General features: G+C 42.1%; 1 protein-coding gene across 3 annotated transcripts in view; it reads right to left on the bottom strand.

Annotated features, from left to right (window-relative positions):
• The window catches only part of KCNJ6 (potassium inwardly rectifying channel subfamily J member 6), a 116,037-nt gene that overhangs the window by 38,158 nt on the left and 58,667 nt on the right, over positions 1 to 19,212 (bottom strand). The gene's annotated exons all lie outside the window — the stretch shown is intronic.

Below are 19,212 nucleotides of genomic sequence, written 5' to 3'. Positions count from 1 at the left end.
AATTAGTTTAGGGACTGGGTGTGATGCATTCAGTCTGTGGAGCTTGGTAATGCAATATTATTGATGCTGTTAAAAACCTGAGCTCAAGCAATGTAGCCTTATAAGGAAAACTTTGACTTCCCCAAACAATATTATCTAGCCTTCTCTGCTCTTCTCCATTATTGTTCATCTCTATAAACATTTCCTGATCATAACTAAGGTATTATTAATCTTATAACTGCTCATCTCATGCCTACTGCTGTGGCAGGGGTGGGGGAACTGAACTACTAAAAAGTGACTTTTGCTAAGCACTTTAATCTGCAAACCTTCCCATTGACTTGTGTGCACCAAGGACTTGCGATGTTGGGTATTAAATCGGAATTTAATATCCTTCCAGGTCTTTAGGGGATTTCATGCTTTATCCTGAGCATTTGTCAGGTGCTACTCTCCACCTGCTCCGATGTGCGCCAGAAAATTGCGAAGAAACCTGGGCAGTTTCTTTCTACTCTCTGTTCTCTTAGGTCATAGAGGTGGGGCTAGAAGTGCTTTGTGTGGTCAGTTTACAGTGTAATCAACACGTTGTGGCAAGCAAGGTGAATGTCACTGATGCATGTGATGAGCAATGGAACCCTCTTTTCTGCAAGCATCGCTTTGAAAGCATAAAAACAAAATACCACCTCCCCCAACTTCTGTTGTTTGTATTCCCCTACTGGGCAACTCCTATGCTAGAGTGTTCATCCAGGAAAATTTATTTTTTAGAAATGAGTAGCAAGGTTCACCCTGTTCCCTGTCAGTTTGTGGATCTTTTCTTTTCAAAAAAGCTCTTTGGAGATTTTCCCTTCCCCCTTGCTAAGCTGCATATCTAGCAAGTTTTATAAGAACATAAGAAACCTGCTGGATCAGACCAAAGGCCTATCTAGTCCAGCATGTAAAGTACTTGCTTTTGTCTGCTCTGAACCCTCCACTGTTCAGCATCATTAGATGGAGAAGTGGACAAAAATGTCCATCTCCCAGTGTCAAGGTTATGCCACCTCCTTCCCAACCTGTGCAGTCAGGCCACAATAATATGGTATTTTACATGGTTATGACTTACCCTGGGACCTCATGCTGAAGGGCAGGTTACAAATTATGATTAATAATAATTAATAAAGGCATGTGGTAAATAAAATATAATTGGGGAATGCTTTGTTTGATCATGTGGAAAAGCCTAAATAAGTGTTCCTGTCTAGCAAGTGCCTTCTTTTTACAGTGGAACCTCGGTTCCTGAATGCCTTGGGAGTCGAACGTTCTGGCTACCGAATGAACGGAAACCAGAAGTAATTGTTCCAGTTTTTGAACATTCTTTGGAAGCCAAACGCCCAGCGCAGCTTCTGATTGGCTGCAGGATGCTGCTGCAGCCAATCAGAAGCCGCACCTTTGTTGAAACTGTTTCGGGAATCGAACAGACTCCCGGAATGGATTGAGTTCGGGAACCAAGGTTCCACTGTACTTATGGTCAGCTGTCAATCTGGAATCTCCTGTTTTCACAGTGTATTTTTGCATACTTAGTCCTCTGTGTCTCGGTTTTCTACTGAAGTGTTGCTTTAAATAAAGTTATGGCCCATTCAGTAATGGATGGTGGGATGGGGTTGCTCAGTTCACCTGACCTGTATATGACTGAGTAGCTGCAGGATGCCAGGACAGTTGTGGTGGAAGTGAGGTTGACATCTTGTAAATGTGCTGGCAGGACACGGGATTGGCTCCGCTGGTGTGTCTGCACCTCGCTGACCTGACTGCCATGCTCTTCCCCCTCTCTATTCCAGTAGAGTGCAGTGATTCAGCAAGATGGAGGTAAGTTTAGTGGCACATGCCCTCCATTTGCTGGTGGGCATGTTCCTTCAGTCTGGGCCTTCTATTCGTAGAAACTAAAAAACCCCACTATAAGCTGGTTTAACTCCTGAAATTAAATGACAATACTTTATTGCTTGTACTGCTTGTGATTCAGGGTACATTATAAAAGCAAACTGCAGTTTAAAATAATAAATGGGATGGGCAGTTTGGTGACAACATCGATTTTCATCTTACAGAGATTAATACCTCGTGTGGACATATTGCAATAAAGCCAAAAGAGATTTTTCACTCATTTCAGGAGAAAAACGATTATAATGTAACACTCTGCAGCTGAATTAATGTATGGCAGTGCCAACAATGATTCTATGCTTCCTGTTGAGACAAGTTCAGGAAGAACACAATCTCGTATTCTTTCCATACTTAAGCAAACCTTTTCTGGCCCAAATGAGTGAAAAGCTGAACTAAGGTGTTCAAAACAAAGGAAGCCAGGTGGTTTGTCAAGCCCCTTAAAGTCCACAAAATATGCCAGACAATCTATTTATGGTTTGGTGACTATGGCTTTGTCAGGCTCCATTAAGAGTATTCATTCTTCTGCAGTTTGGAATGCTTGCAACTAGGCCCACAGGCATCAATACATCTTGATCCTTAAAAATACCCCAACACTTCAGCAGAATATAAGTTGGTTCAGTAATAGACTGCATTATATGGGTTGATCTGTTAGGGACATAATGGACACAATAATTTTTTTTAATTTTTACAGTTCTGTGTAACATCCCCCCCCCCAGTCACATTTATTCCGAAAGCTGCTATAGATGAAGGGGAGAATCTCTCAGACAGTGTTCTTCCTGAATTGCAAAAAGTAGAATTCACCTAGACTTTATCAATATTTCCTGCAGTTCTGTCCAAATTGGCTTCCAAAGTGATTTCCCCCGTCCCCCGTATATTTAATACCTGGCAAGATTGTTGAGCTCTCAAATGGAATATTCGTATTACGTTAGCATTCCAGATGAGCCTCTTGTATGATTACAAAAATGAGTGAATACAAGTATTCCCTTAGGTTGGGTTGCTAATGCAGATCAATTTATGGATATTCACCTGGATCCTGGCCAGATTTCTTTTTTTAAGAGTAAATTCCATGTTCTTGATTGTAAAACAAGCACTTTGTATTATCTCAATCCTATCAGCAAAACAACAACAACAAAGGACTACATTTCCCCATAGCTTCTATTTCAGGGAAAACAGGGTGCAGGCCAGGGGGGCGAGTGTCAAATACAGCCCTCCAGACTTCTTAAATCTGATCTGTGGGACTGTCCTGAGATCATGACCCTTCTTCCCAGGCCATGCCCTTTACTGGGCCTGCCCACACTTTGACTATTTTTGCTTGGTTGAAATGTGTCCTTGAATTCAGGTAATGCTTCTTGCTTGCCTGGATAAACAGAGTATGTGCAGAAACTAGCCTACTGTACAAAGGTAAAATTCATATTACTTGCTTTGCCCAGTTTTACTTCTGGCCTTGTCCATCACTGGTCACATGTGCTCATTTCTCCTTGGAAAGGTTGCTGAACAGGAAATGTGTTCCTCTTCCTAAGAAACGTTCCCTTTCCCCTGATCTATTTGATGGGTTTGCAATTGAGTGTACCGGTATGTAAAGTGAAGTTTCTAAAGATGGCTGTGTCTGCTTTTCCAGTGTGCATGGTTTTACATTATATTATTTATTTCATATTCATTAAAATGGTATCGGGGCTGCCTTTCAGCTAACACTTCAGGGTATCAAGCAATACATTAAAACAAAGATCCAGCAAATTAGTGTCAAGCTCATTGAAATTCATGCAACAGTACAAACAACAGCTAAAATCAGAAGTAGAACCAGCAATAAAACAAGAAACTGCAGAAATTAAATTACCTACTTAAAAGCTCAGGAGACTAAAATTGTCCTCCCTTGGTGCCAAACAGGCAACAAATTTGGTGGCAGCCAAGTGTCTATGCAATAGTGCTCCCCCCAAATCATGATATCATGTGAAATAAAAAAAGGAAAGAAAACAACCATATAGTGAAGCTGATCTGTACAGTGGTAACTCGTCTAGCATCCACCTCGTTGAGCGCCCGTTCCATCAAATGTCCGCAACAAACCCAGAAGTACCGGAACGGGTTACTTCCGGGTTTGCCGCTCACGCATGCGCAGAAGACTAAATCGTGCTTCACGCATGTGCAGAAGTGCAAACCGCTCCATACGTGTGAGCAGACGCGGCTCTTTGTCCAGCGTCCTTTTTGGCCAGCGACCGGGGCTCCGGAACAGATCCTGGTCACAAAACAAGGTACCACTGTAAAAATAACAACACAGATGAGTGACAAAGCTGGAATGAATAGTTATACAAAGTCAGGACAAGGGTCACTATGTTAGTATTTGCTTATTTATCTAGAATATTTTTTATGATACCCTTTGTATGAATAACACCAGAGTACTTCACACCGTATAAATATAATAGAGAAGAATCCACGTATTAAAGATTTCAAACACAACAATTTTTGCAGCTAATAAAACATTATAACAAAGCTATGCTTTAGCAGCCAGAAAATTACTGGGCGAAATGGCAAGTTTTAAGTGGGAGGTGGGGGAGACATTTGATGCAGATCATATTTAAAGGTGAACTTTCCTGGTTTGCACTATCCAAAGCAATACCCAAACTGAAACACAGACAGCCTTCAAAATTCACACTTCTCTGAATTTTGCAAAGCAGTTCTCCAGCCAAGTAATGTGTAGGAAATTGCATGTACTGGGGTGAAGTGTGCATTAAAATGCATATAGTGAAAATGACATACAATAATTTGTTACATTCGGGAAAATGTCTTTCAAAAATTGGTATATCAGAAAAAAAATGCTATACAAAAATGTGTACAGCAGGATAAATCGGCACTAAAATGCTGATGAATGTTCATGTGGAAATGTGGAGAGCTGAATTTAAGATTGAAAAAACTCATTCCTAGTTTTAAGACAGGATCAGTAACAGAATTTCTGAATTCTGAATGAGCTGCAGTTTGTCCTAATGAAAACATTCCAGTACAAAGCAATAAATCATAAGAGTGTAATCAATACCCATCTAAAGGAGAATGGAATAGGAAAGTGACCAGAATTTCTGTGTTCCTTAAGTCCTCATCAGTTTCAACCCTATGTCTGACTTTTTTTTTTTAAAAAAAGAAAAGCAGCACCCCCCTTTAGAGACTGGGAATTTTTAATAGAAAAAGATGAATGCCTGAAATTTGTTTTATATGTTGTGAGAGTCACACAAATAGTTCTGACTCTGTTCCTTTTTAAGGTTTGTGTAATAAAGATTGATAGATACAGGTAAGACATCATGTTGGCCAGCCTGTGAATAGCTTTGCAGGAATCATTTAAATTATCTGCGGCCTGATCTGGTTGGAGGCATAAGTCTGTATGGGCTAACCTGTCCCCCTGCAGATGTTGCTGAATCACAACTCCCATCAGGCCCAGTAAGCATAGCCAGTGGCCTAGAAGGATGGGAGTTGTGGTCCAGAAACATCTGCAGGGGCACAAGGTAGCCACACCTGACAAAACGGACACTTGCTGATTTTGTTCATTCATTCCTAATTTTAGATCAGATGTATCTGATCCATACTTTCTGGAGCAGTGCGCAGATTAGAGCTATGTGAATTGGCCCACAGTTTATGGATCTTTTTTGCCACACACTTCAATTCTAACAGCTTACGAGGTGGTCCAAGTACTGCCTTTAATTCACTCCGCCCCTCTTTTCCTTTTAGTCACTTGGAGAAGTTATAAAGTATTGCATCCACCTCCCACTTTGAAAAATGTCATGACATTCAGTCCCTCTCTGGGTAGTTTTGCAGAAAAAAGACGGCTGCCACCATGTGTTGATGAAGGGAGTCATCTCCCTATCTCCCTGCCCCCCCCCCCCCCCGGCAATGTTCCTGGTAGGCTGTCTTTGAATACAGCTCAGAAGACTGCAGCTGGGGCAGTATCTTGGGCCCCCTAAAGGCACTTCAGGGCAGAACGATTAATTCAATATTCCCTTAAGGAGCGACCTGCCCAATATGGATTGCCATGTGCCACATTGAGAGAGCACATGAATCTTGGACATGTGCCTCTGGAACAAACAATTCCAAATGACACAAAGAAATGAGCTACATTTAGTTCACATACTTGGCTGTTAAAGGGAAGATTAGCTTTGCAGCATTCCCTTTCAAAGTAACCTCTATCTCAGTGATATAACAATGGAGCCCTGCGTCACTGGATGCAAAATGTTGTTTTGTGTGGCATTTAATGTGCCAAATGCTAGACAGCATATGTTCTCAGACAAGCACCATAGTGTTCTTCAATTTTTATTTTACTAGGAGATTTTGTGCCTTGACTGACTAACACTGGGATCCAGGTCTCGCCTGAACTCTTTGTGCACTGACCACTGGACTACCCAACACTTTACCGGTAATTAAAGATCAAATTAAAATGTTACTTAAAAATCTGAACAAATATTTAATTCATATTCATAATTACATTGTAGCTGGGATAAGAGGTCTCCATAAATCTTGGGACATCCTATTGAGGATGATTCTATAAAGACACTTTCTGTAGGCTAAGGATGAGGAAGCTGTGACCTTCCTGCAGCGGCGTAGCTAGCCACTCGGGCGCCGGGTGCAGCGTGTGCATCCTGCAGCCAGGGGCAGGTCGAGCTGCCCATGGGGTGGGGCACACTGTGTGGAGCCTCTCCGCCGCCTCCCCCTCAGCTGTAGGGCAGCGGAGGGAGAGGTGGAGGGCAGACACATGTCCCATGCTGCCGTTTCAGGCAGTGCGGCGCCTGCAGGCACCCAAGCCACCCTGTCACTCCCAGGAGAGACGCGTGGCTTGGGCACACTGCAGGCCCTGTGGTAAGTGCCAGCCTCTGTGGTGCAGCGCCCAGTTCCAGCCGCCTTTCGTTACGTTTGTTGACTGAACTAAAAAGTTTCATGAGCCCAATTTTTTATTTTTATTTTTTAAAACTCATATTTTTGTCATTTTGTCACTTCCCTCAGTGATGGCACCCGAGGCTGCCTGCATCCCTGCACCCCCTTCCTCTGCCACTGCCTTCCTGGTGTTTTTTGTGGGCTACAACTCCCATCATTCCTGACCATTGGCCATGCTGGGCAGTGCTGATGGGCATCAGAGTCCAAGAACAGCTTGAGGGCCACAGGTTTCTCACCACAGCTGTAGACCCTTCTTCATAAGGCCATTTATCAAATCACTAAAAACCAGCCCACGATCAAGAATCCATTCTCTGAAACATGTGGTCACTAATAAAAAGTCAGTGCAAGAAGGGAACTGCAAGAAAGTGGGCGATTTTGCTTGGCAGGTAGCAAGAGACCACGGAGATAAAATTTGTATCGGATTTTGTAGACTAGCTGGATGGTTGGTCAATTGAAAAGTTGTTCATCAAGAGATGAACAAGTGAGTTAAATAATAAATTCTGCATTGTATTTTATCCCTTTTGTGCTGACCTTTCTTGTCATTATTTTATATGACTGTTCAGTGGTGTGATAATCAAAATATAATTCAATTCATTGTTTCCTCTCTGTTTGGCAGACCACATTATTTATGACTGTAATAACAGGCAAACGTATGAACTAATGATGCTGTCCTCTATAAAAAAATGTCATGATACTGTATGAGAGAAAGAATGTGTAGCTCTGGAGAATTTGTAATGCACTAATGAAAATAATAGCTGTCTAGATGTTTCATGTTCAGCAGGAATTGGCATCCTGGTGGCAAATTTCACCGCATGACTCCTGGCAAACACATAGTGATTTTCCCTGCCAGTGGCTACTGTTAATACTAGCTGCAATGTGGAAACATGGTATATGATGGGCAGGATTCGCATGGCGACCTTTTGCAATAATGATACAGCAGGGTGGCAGAGAACTTACTCTTCTTCTTTGGGGATCACTCATAGCTGAGTAAGATTATCTTCCATGAACATGGTTTCAATGGTGTGTTCATAGGTAGAGGCAAGTTCTAGATCCACACATCCTTCCACAGTGGGGACATATGTTTCTGGGTGGGAATTGATCATGGTGAGGGTTTGCCAAGCGTCTTCTACTTAGCACATTACTCCCATTCGTCCTGAGTTTGAGAGTTTTCAAAGTCCATGACACCTTTGGTAAAGGCTGTTCTCCAACTGGAGCGCTCGCAGGCCAGTGTTTCCCAATTGTCGGTGTTTATACTACATTTTTTAAAGATTTTCCTTGAGAGAGTCTTTAAACCTCTTTTGTTGACCACCAGCATTATGCTTTCTATTTTTAAGTTCGGAATAGAGTAGCTGCTTTGGAAGACGATAATCAGGCATCCACACAACATGACCAATCCAACGAAGTTGATGTTGAAGAATTATTGCTTCAACACTGGTGATTTTTGCTTCTACCAGTACACTTGCATTAGTTCGCCTCTCTTCCCAAGTGATACGTAAAAAATTTCGGAGACACTGTTGATGGAATCTTTCGAGGAGTTGGAGCAAGATGGCATTTATAAGTGGTCCATGTTTCACAAGTAAGGTTGGTAGTACAATAGCTTTGTAAACACACATTTTGGTTTCCCTGCAAATGTCCCAGTCCTCAAATACTTCAATTGGGAGAAAGCTGTACTCGCAGAGCTCAGGTGATGATGGATTTCAGCATCAATGTCGGCTCTCGTGGAAAGATAGCTGCCCATGTAGGAGAAATTATGGACACTTTCCAATATTACACAACTGAGTTGAATTTGTGGCACTGCAGAGGGGTTGTTTTGTGTTGTTGGTGCAGAACTTTGTGGGTTGTTTTTTTTGATGTTGAGTGATAGGCCAAGCTTCTCGTAAGCTTCTGTGAAGATATTTAGGATGGTTTGGAGGTCATCCTCTGAGTGTGCACACATTACGTTGTCATCAGCATACTGAAGCTGTGTTGTGGAATTTATGGTAACCCTACTCGTTGCTTTCAGCCTACTCGGATTAAAGAACTTTCCATCTGTTCCATATGTGATTTCTACTACAGTGGGGAGTTTCCCTTTGACAATGTGTAGGATCATGGCAATGAAGATAATAAAAAGAGTTGGGGCGATAACACAACCCTGAACACCTGATCCCACTGTGAATGGTTCACTTTGAGAGCCATTGTTATCTGTGATGTTGACATATTATCAAGGAGGAGCTGAAGGATGTTGATAGCTTTATCTGGGCAGTCAATTTTCAGAAGGACAGCCCACAGGGCATTACAATTTACAGTGTCAAAGGGCTTAGGCAGGTCAATAAACGCCATATACAGGGGTTGGTTTTGCTCTCTGCATTTTTCTTGAAGCTGCCAAGCAGTAAAATCATGTCCACTTTCCCCCTAGAAGGTCGAAAACCATTTTGAGATTCAAGAAGGGTAGCCTCGGATATAGTTAGGAGACAGTTTGCTAAGATCCTTGCAATTTTTTTGCTGGCTGCAGCCAATAAAGAAATGCCTCGACAGTTTCTAAGAATTTACTACAAAGATGCCAGTTCTCAAAATAAGTGCAATGTGTAGTCAAGTTCTGATTCATTTGCTCTTTGTTTCTATTAAAGCATCCAGAACTTTACATATTCTTGACATGCGAAGAAGGATTAAAAAATAGTTGCCTTTTTGCATGTTAAAAAACGCTGTTGGATTGGACCCTTAATTTTATACCAAATCAGTCTTTTTTCTTTTTACACTCATAGTACAGCAGCCATAAAAGCATGTGAGAAATGAGATTTTAACGAAATACTCCATCTAAAAACCGAAAACACCAGAAGGCATCTGAGATGCGAGAGCACATTCCAAACCTTTTTTTTAATAAGATGTTTTGGGGTAGCAAAATAAATACATAGCGTAATATCCGGAGGCTACTTCTGTTGCTCTGTAAAATAATAGGCTATATAATGGTTTTCAAAGCAGATGCATTTAACATAATAAACTGAACTACAATTCCATGATTAGTTTCAGCCATAGAATTCAGAATAGTAATTTGTGCATATGTACGGTGTATAAACGAGAAGGGTAATTTTGAATTGTATGAACAGAACACAAGACTCATTTTCCATAGCCTATCAAACTATGGAAATTAAATAAGTGTTCCATCTCATAGCCTCTTGATTTCTCTACATGTGTAAATATTACAATGTGGGAAGGTATCAGCCTGGAGCGAGAGGGTCTCCTGTGGTGGCCAGTCATGTGGATTACTGAGCCTCCAATTAGAAAGCAAACCTTGAGCATCCTGCGAGTCCATTTTCATGGGTACTTTTGCAAAGCATATTTGGCCTAATTTAACACTACGGCAAATAAGCTAAAGCCAATTTATTTCTCAATCCATTATGTGTCTGGAGCTGCACAGAAGCAGCCACACAGTGAAGTTCTGAAACTTAAAAGTAATGCAAGTAGTATTCTTACGCTCGGAAAATTAGCAGAACTGTTGCCCCATTCCATCATCCATGACTAATGAAATTAGAGAGTCATTGGTCTCACGGAAGAGTATAATGAGGGGAGTGAGGAAGGAAGGCAAGGTAGCAATTTATTCAAATAAAGCCGTTCTACTAATGCCTTGTGTTTCAGATCCACTAACACAACATGATGTATATGTTTAATTTCAAAGCTACGCAGAAAGAAGACTCCACCAGGGGGAGGGTGATTCGTTTTCTTTCCAGATGCATCTTTCCAGGGCCAAGCCTGTGCTGCAATATGTGCTTGTGAAGGCTAAGTCTGAACTACATGTTACATAGACTACGTGTGGCAAAGCCCCGAGGCAGTCCCTTCTTCAAAGGGGTAGCAGCAGTGGGAAGCAGAGAGATGCTTGACCCTTTCCCAGCCCTCCACTCTGTGCTGCATGTCGCAAGCTGGTCCCCTCACTGCTGGGTTCCACAAGTGAGCCTGGAATCTTGCAAAAATCTTAAAAGGGAACTGCAGCAGGAAATTGGTAGACAGGGATAGGATGAAAGGACCTGTTTTATCCCACTGTTTCTCTGTTCCAATTCTCCCACTCTGAAGCTGCCTTTTCTTATAAGGAGGGACAGTTGTGTTTGATTACAATTCAGTGGTTCCCAACTGGTGGACAGCGGACCCCACATAACCCACCCAAGGGGTCTGCAACACCATTCGCATAACAAAAACAACCATGGAAACTATCAGAATTTTCCGAAGTAGGGGGTCCGTGGGTTGGCTTTTGGAAAACAAGGGGGTCCACAGTACTTAGCTAATTGAGAACCACTGGATTATATGCATTGTTGAACCGTGGAACAACATTCCTTATAGTAATTTTCACCCCAGCAAAGGGGGAATAAGGGTGTTGAGTATATTTAGAAAAACGTTTTAGCATGAACTGAGCTCAGCACAGTCAAGTACACCCGTTGCTTTTCCCATAGTTGAAATGGAGTTTGGCAGGTGTGTATGACTGCTATCTCTCCATAGGTTCCCTGTGTCCTCTCCATGGAAGATAATTTGGGCAATCAATTAATAAGTCTTATTGGACTATAAAACACCTGGATATAAAAACACAGAAACAAGCAATGCTACCGTGTTCTTCACCTCTGGAATTTGTACTTCCTTGGTCTGCACCCAACCCTACAAGGGACTTGTCTCTAGGTAGATATGATCTTGAATAACTCTGCTTAATCAGCTACCACATGTTACGTAGAATATTCAGCACCACAATGGACCTAGCCCCGCTATTAAGTTTTGTAAGGCACATATCTACATTCAAATTATACAACGAGGTGCATGTAGAAGCAGGCAATCCCTGAAGGAACCAGCCTATGAATGCTTCCCCCTAAGCATATGAATAAGCACTCTGCCTACTGATGGCCTGCTGTGGAATCAAGGGGAGAGGGGATATAATTTCCTCCCCTCCCTGCTCTCCCCCTTTCACAAAATGCTTAACTTTTCATTAAAGGAGAAAAATCAATTCTAAATATCAAAACCCAGCAGGCAAGCCATCTAAGAGAGCAGCCTCTATCTCTCTGGCTTTGCTCATTCTCCTGCCTAATTAAACAAATGCTCCTGCAGGCTTGGACGTCAGTTGCAACAATGTATTACCTTTAATGCTCTTAGGCACTTGCGCTGCCAAAGGGAACACAGCAGCTCACATGGAGCCCAGATTAGTTCATGTGCTCACACTGCCAGAATTTTAACTTCCTGTCATCTGGAATATTTGACTTTATTGAAATATTTCACCCTCCCCATAGGATGAACCAGATTTCCCAGCAACCCAAAAGCAGTTACTTTGTCCCAATTACCCAAGCTGAAGGTGCCATGGGTATATAACAAACATATCTGATTGCAAAATATACCCCGTCAGAATGTATGGTGCTTTACTTGACATACGCCTCAAAGATTCTCACTGAACTGTGATCTCCTTTTCCGCTTGTTATATAACTTACAGTGTTGTAGAGGTTTGTGTGTGTGTATGTTTTAAAGTTCCCAGGAGCTTATCATGACAGCCCTATAGCTACACCCTAAGAGGAGTCCAAAAATGCAAGCAGCTGTATCGAAACCTCCCCTTCCCCCTGCCCCCCGAAACACACACCACGAATAGAAGCGGCACATAGCAGAATGACCAGTTTATCAGGTCATTCTATGCATAGTTGACTGGGGTTGTTATGACTGCAGTGTTATCCATATTTCTTGGGAATAAGGTCCTTTGAACTTGTTGCTACGTTCTTCTGATTGCATAGGTGCAACTTTTAAAGCACACTGAGCCTTAACAGTAGATTTCTTGCCAGTTAAAATGCAACCTCTTTAGTTTCTCATTGGGAATGCAAAAACAAGCAAGCAAAAAGAAAAACACATTGCAAAAAAGTTACAGTTTAAACAGCTAGTCTGAGATCGGAATGCAATCAAAGAAAAGGAAAGACGTATCCAACCTCTGCTCAGTCCCCTTATTCTCTATGCCCATCTATTGCAAAGAATGGAAAAATATGTGTACATCATTGACTAGCCAGAGCAAGAAAAGTCCATCAATTACCCCGGTGTGTCAACAGATCACACCATCATTCCTGGCTCTCTCAAGAGCTGCTTCCCCACATTCCCTCTCCACTACACCACAGATGAAAAACCTGTCCTCTGTTATATGGCCTATGACAGCAATGCCTTGGTATGATAAAAGTTAGCAAGGAATGTCGTGTTACATTCTTTTCTTGAGAGTGGCTAGAGCCACTAAGATTCTTTGACAAATACTTTGTTTAAAGTAGGCAGCCAAGCCTAATGGCTAATGATAGACCAAGGCAGAACACTAGAGAAACTCTCAGGAAATAATTTAGCTGCTCTTTAAAAAGAGTATACAGAAAGATATGAGCATGGCATGACCTTGGAGGCAAACGTGTCTGTCTTGGGTGATCACTAATGCCATGTTCTCTCTGAGCAGCTTCTTATATTTAGGTGGCAGCAGTCAAATATTACATTTTGAAATCGATTCAGTTAGCCACCACAAGAGGACTCTTGTTTCAACAGAAGGTCACAGAATGAAAGCTACAATCCTGTGCACGCTGGCTTGGGAGCAGGCTCTGTTGACGCCATTTCTTGTGAATAAACGTGCACAGGATTGCACTGTAAATACAGCTATGCTTAGGATTCACTGACATGCTAGTACAATCTGCACCGGGTCCTATGGTGAATGTTCTATCTCCAAGTTCTAGTTCAATATCATATCAACTACACACTAATTTTACATCAAAATTCCTTGTGTCACCTGCACAGGCATTGCGAGGCACACCATAGTCTCTGCTGTCTTGCCACTTGAAATAGCAGCATGAGGGCATTTGCTAGGACGCCAGCTCATGAATAAGCACCTTAGGCTCCCATTTCAAGAATCGGGCTGGAGCCTTTATCCAGGGGGAAATTTACATGTGAAAAATGGCATTCCAGCCTACTCCCCCCCCCCCGGCCAATTCTCATAACTCTTTCCCCTTTATTACTCCTGTACTTTGTGTGTGTCACAGAAGGTGCAGAACTAGAACAAAGAGCATCACGGGAAGAATAAAGAGAAAATTCAAAGTAAGGTTCAGCATGGGACAACAGCGTAAACAGATCCGAAGGCAGCAATCCCTTGATCCAAAGCACATTTTTGGGGGAAGCAAGGTTCCTAAAATAGCTTTTAAGCAAATGCACACAGGATTTGATCATTTGGTCACAATCTGCAAGCAGTTTCGCAAGTGGACGTGGCTGGGGTTAGGGCGATGGTGAAATAGGGGCTGCATGTGCACATGGGTGGAGTCAATCTGACACTCCCACTAGTGTGTCCATGGAGACCTGACCTTGCCAGCACCCTGTGCCACTCCTGCCCCATTCAGGGAAGCTGCAGAAACACCAGTGTTGGAACAGCAGCTCTGTAGCTCCACCTCACCTTACCGGCAGTTACTAGATTGGACAGATCAAATGCTCATCACAGCAGCATCAAATAACATGCCACGTTACAACTGAAATGATCCTTCTAGGCCCCATAGATAGTTTGGGTGGATATTCAATAGTCAATATTGTCAAAAATGCTACAGAGTTAAAAAAAAACCAAATATGCAAATTGCTTTTCTCTAGATGAAAGTTGTATCACTTTAGTCTTTCTAAAATACCAGTGCTGTTGAAGTACCACAATGTCATATTAAACATGTTGCCCCTGAATTATTTTTTTCTTGTCTTTTTTTAAAAAAACAAAACAAAACAACAACAAAACAACAACAACAACCCAGAAGTGATTAGAACCAGTCTCATTCCTTTTAAGTGTGACATGGAAGATTATGTAAAAATAGATCTAGTTTTTCTCTCCTGTCCTGGCTCCCCCCAGCAGGTGATGAACTGGAACTCCCAACTTCGGTTTTCCCCAAAACTTTTATTTTTAGATCAGATTGGTACATAAGTCAAGTCAGGGGTCACAGGAATCAGTGGGTGCATGAGAGGCAAAAGCCATCGGTAAGGACGGACCAGGATGATAAATCAACCTTTCTTTTGAAGAGCGGGGCAGGCACCACTTTAGCACGTTAAATGGCTGGAGTGCCCGGACTGGGCAAGTTAATGGGTGTTCCTTTAGTGATTTGGCTGGGTGAGATCGGTCAGCTCTGGCACTGGTGTCTACTTCTAGGCAATGGAAGTGCAGTTAGGGCTTTATTTGAAATATTTAGGGCTTGTCCATGCTGAGCTTTATTGTGGATTCTCTGCTACTCATGTGTTTATGCTTTTTGTTCTGTCCACATATTATCTACCTCATCGTAATGCCTGTCCAACCCCCCACATTTAATCCAGAAGTTCATGTTCTAATTCAATAAGGAAAATAAATCCAATTTCAAATTGCAGGCAGTGCAAGTGTGGGCACAGTGTCACACAATGTTTTGGTGGGTGGTTCTTCACTGTCACGTGGTGACAACACAGAGGTGGGCCTTCTCAGTTATAGCACCCAGACTCTGGAATGTCCTCCCTCGCGTAATTCAGGACATGGAAACAGTAATTACACCTCTTTAAAACTTTCTATGTTTACCCAAGCTATTCTGGATGCCAACTCTTACTTTTTTGTCCATTTTATTTGTGACAATCATTTCTTCTTCATTTTTATCAAATATTTAGGAAAGTGTATTAAATGCAGTGCTTTTTTATAAAAAAAAGTTTAGGGGTACTCTCATTCTCCTACTCATAATGAGATAGTGCCTCTCAATGAGGCCAAACTTAGATTCACAAAATGTTGGTATGCGTATCCCTGCGTCCTCCCCAGAAAAAAAGCACTGATTAAATGTTATTATATTTCTTATTATTTTAATGTAAACTGCTGAGAGATTTTAAAATATTTTAAGTGGTGTGTGTGTGTGTGTGTGTACACAGTTTACATTAAAATAATAAGAAATATATATATATATATATATATATATATATATATATATATATATATATATAATCTCAGTGATCGAGAACATCACCCCCTCCCCCACACACCAATGTTCTCTATCGCCTCATCCCCTCCTGTTTGCTCCTTGCCTGAGCACAACCTGGACATTTTGTTTTTGGTGGTCCAAATGAAGATGGTGTGTCTGTTTCCACTTACTGCTGCATGCTGGAGGCGTACTGCATGCTGGAGGAGGTATTTGCTGTACGTATATCAGTCTTTTAATTCTTAAAAGTTTTTTTAAAAAAAATATTGAGGTTTTGTGCAAATCTGCTCTCACCCCAAAGCTCCGAATTAAAAACACAAAATATATAAGCAGGAACTAGTAGATATATATCTGAACAGGAATTATGTAAAACATGAGCACTAAGGCTTGCAACATTCTTTTGTGTCCTTTGAGAGTGTCAACAAGCATATACCTAGAGGGGTTCTAGTCAAGAAGCTTTGGGAAAACTGCACACACAGGAACTCTAAAACAGGAACTCTAAAATGTATGGGTTCTTAACAGACTATTCACAAATAGATTTATTGTGCCTAGCTAGTTTCTTTCTTCTCTGCCCATTTTGCTCAGCTCTTAAACACACTGGTATTTCCCCACTAAAACTTATAACCAGCACAACAAGTATTAGGAACACACCAAACACAAATGAATGCATTCCCTCCCCCTTTGTTTCCAAATACCTTTACATAGAAAATAAATGGTTCACGCATTTTATCGCCTCTGCCAAAGATTAGCTTTCTGGATTTTATAAGGAAGATAAATTAAACCTTGAAACAATTGGAAAGTGACTACTGCCCACGGACAATGATTTTTGAACTGGGAACTGCCCACACTTCTGTCTATTCTCTTTATCTAGCCAGTCAATACTTCACTTCCAAAGAACAATCTACATGACAGATTACAAATTCTAATGATCCCAAATAGGCAAGAACTCAAAATTGATTCCTAATTATGAGGGTTCAATAAAGGTCACCCTTCTAATAACTTTCTCTGGGCTTGTAGTGGGAAAAAGACATCGGGATGGCAGACATTCTTTCGTTTCTGCACTGTGAATGCCTGCTGTATGAGTGCTTCTTGAGCCATGAATTAACTGGAGAGGCTGGTGAAATTTGCAAACAGATTTTGTAACTCTTACTTGGTTCGTAATTGATAATGAGACTTGGGGTGGGGTGGGGGAATGAGTGGAGCACGTACATTTTATCTGGGGTGAGTGTGGGAAGCTGCCATCTGATGCCTGGTGGGTGAGATGGCTGCTTCTGCCAATGCTGCTGGAGCTGCGGGCATCTCTTCCTCCATGTCCCACCAGGCAATCACAAGCTGGGCTGCCAGGATTGATGACACACAGGACTGTTGCACAGATGTTTAGGCAAGGTGCCACTGCCAGCTCACCAGCCCCGGCACTACAGTTTCCAAGTGGCATTGCAAGAATCCATATGCACCAAAATATATGAGCTGGTTTTTAGAACTGCTTTGCTTCAAGGAAAAGCAATCTTTTCTATCTCCTGCTGATCATTAGTGGAGGAGTGGAGGATGCTCATTGATTTGAGTGGAGGGGGGGGGATCACACATCACATCCAGATTCGTGCTGGTGATATTTTTATTTTCTTTTGACTCTTTCCTGGGAAGTGACACTGTGGGGACATACTGATATGTCTCCGTTACCAAACGGACAGAGCCTAATATAGCACATTGCCTAACAGCTGGTTCTGGAAATGGAAATGTTGTGATTTTTCTCAGTGGTGTCTTGCAATTTGGCGTGCCTGCTTTCAAAGTGCTGGGTCCCAGATGGGTTCATGGCACAGTTAAATACTCAAACATTTTCTGATCAGAAAAAAGTCCGACCTTAAATCCCTCAGTAGTCTCTCTGCCGCCCCCCCCCCGCCCCGGATCTACTGCTATTGCTGTAAAACCTTTGCTCTCAGCCACTTTATTCCTCTGGAACAGCTCCTGATCAAATAATTGATGATGATTTCCTTGATCAAGTATTTGTTCAACTGGCAGACCTCATAATTCCCACTTCCACAACCCGACACAAGGGCTGAGTTCTCTGCCTCGAGAAAGCTTAAATTCTGTGCCAAGATGATGCCAACATGTCACATTATGCAAACTGCTGCTATTTTTATGCAGATGCTGTGCCTTTCCCCCTTATTGTGTACATTTGGATTTCAGTTCTGTCTATCTCTTTGGAAACAGCCAAATTTAAGGGTTTCTTCAAAAGTGCCTTACTGAAATGTGTGTGTGTGTGTGTGTGTGTGTGTGTGTGTCTGTAGTAACCACATTTTGTGATCTTCTCTCTGAGCTGAACATTATTTTCTACAAGAAAATGTAGGAATATTTCTAAATGTTTGAAACAACAAGAGACTATATAAAACAATGGGGCATTTTGAACGTATGTTACCTGTTGTGCACTTGGGCATAAGAAAGATCTAGGAAAAAAACCCCTGTGTTATTGTTATTTGCATTCTTTCATTTGGATGAGAGCGAGCATGGGAGACTCATGGTACCTTTATCCCTCCCACTAATCTCCATTGCTTATACAGTGCCTATTGCTGACCTGAATTACCCACTAAGGAGGCAGCCTCACAGTTCTTCCCTCTCCCTTTTAGCTCAGTTGTACAGCACATGCTTTTTCAGCATAAGGTCTGTGGTTCAACTGTTGACATCTCCAGATAGGACTAGGAAAGGCCTTTGTCTGAGACCCTGCAGAATCATAGAAACATAGAATTGTAGTGTTGGAAGGGCCCACAAAGGTCATCTAATCCAACCGCCTGCAATGGAGTAATATGCGTCTGGACCAAGACAGGAATCGAACCTGAAACCTTGGCGTTATCAGCACCATGCTCTACCCAACTGAGCTGAGAGCTGCTGCCAGTCCAATCCAGAGAATACTGAGCTCAACATGTTGACAGTCTGGTTTGGTGTAAGGCCATTTCCTTCTCATGTTTCTAAGGTTGTGTACACACCATATGTACATTTAAAGCACATCTCCCCCACCACATAAAGTCTTGGGAATGGCACACACACACACACACACACACACACCATCCATTTTAAAAACACAATTATGGGTTTTTTCTTTTAATTCCCAGGCAGTGCTAGGCATTCCCTGCTAGTGCACATTAAAAAGGATGCCGGGGTGGTGCTGATGCTGGGTTGAATTCAGTCTAAGTCATGGGACTTAGGTGCAACTAGCAGCCAGTGTGGTGTAGTGGTTAGAGTGTCAGACTAGGAGAGATCCGAGTTCAAATCCCCACTTGGCATGAAACTCACTGGGTGACCTTGGGCCGGGCACTGCTTCTCAGCCTGACCTACCTCACAGGGTTGTTGTGAGGGTAAGATGGAGAGGAAGAGATGTATGTATGCCACCTCAAGCTTCTTGGACAAAAGGGGGGGAATATAAATGTAATAAACAAGTAAAACCAACAAATGCCCAGGAATAACCCCACTGTGTTCATGAATAGATTTCCTAGTAAGTTGGTTTAGGAATGCAACCCATTGTTCTTAGAATGCTAGA

This window comes from Zootoca vivipara, chromosome 4 (genome assembly GCF_965207765.1).
Source record: "Zootoca vivipara chromosome 4, rZooViv2.hap1.1, whole genome shotgun sequence".
NCBI classification, from domain to species: Eukaryota; Metazoa; Chordata; class Lepidosauria; order Squamata; family Lacertidae; genus Zootoca; species Zootoca vivipara.
The sequence above is the reverse complement of the archived record's forward strand: the minus strand, read 5'-3'. Positions and strand labels throughout refer to the sequence as shown.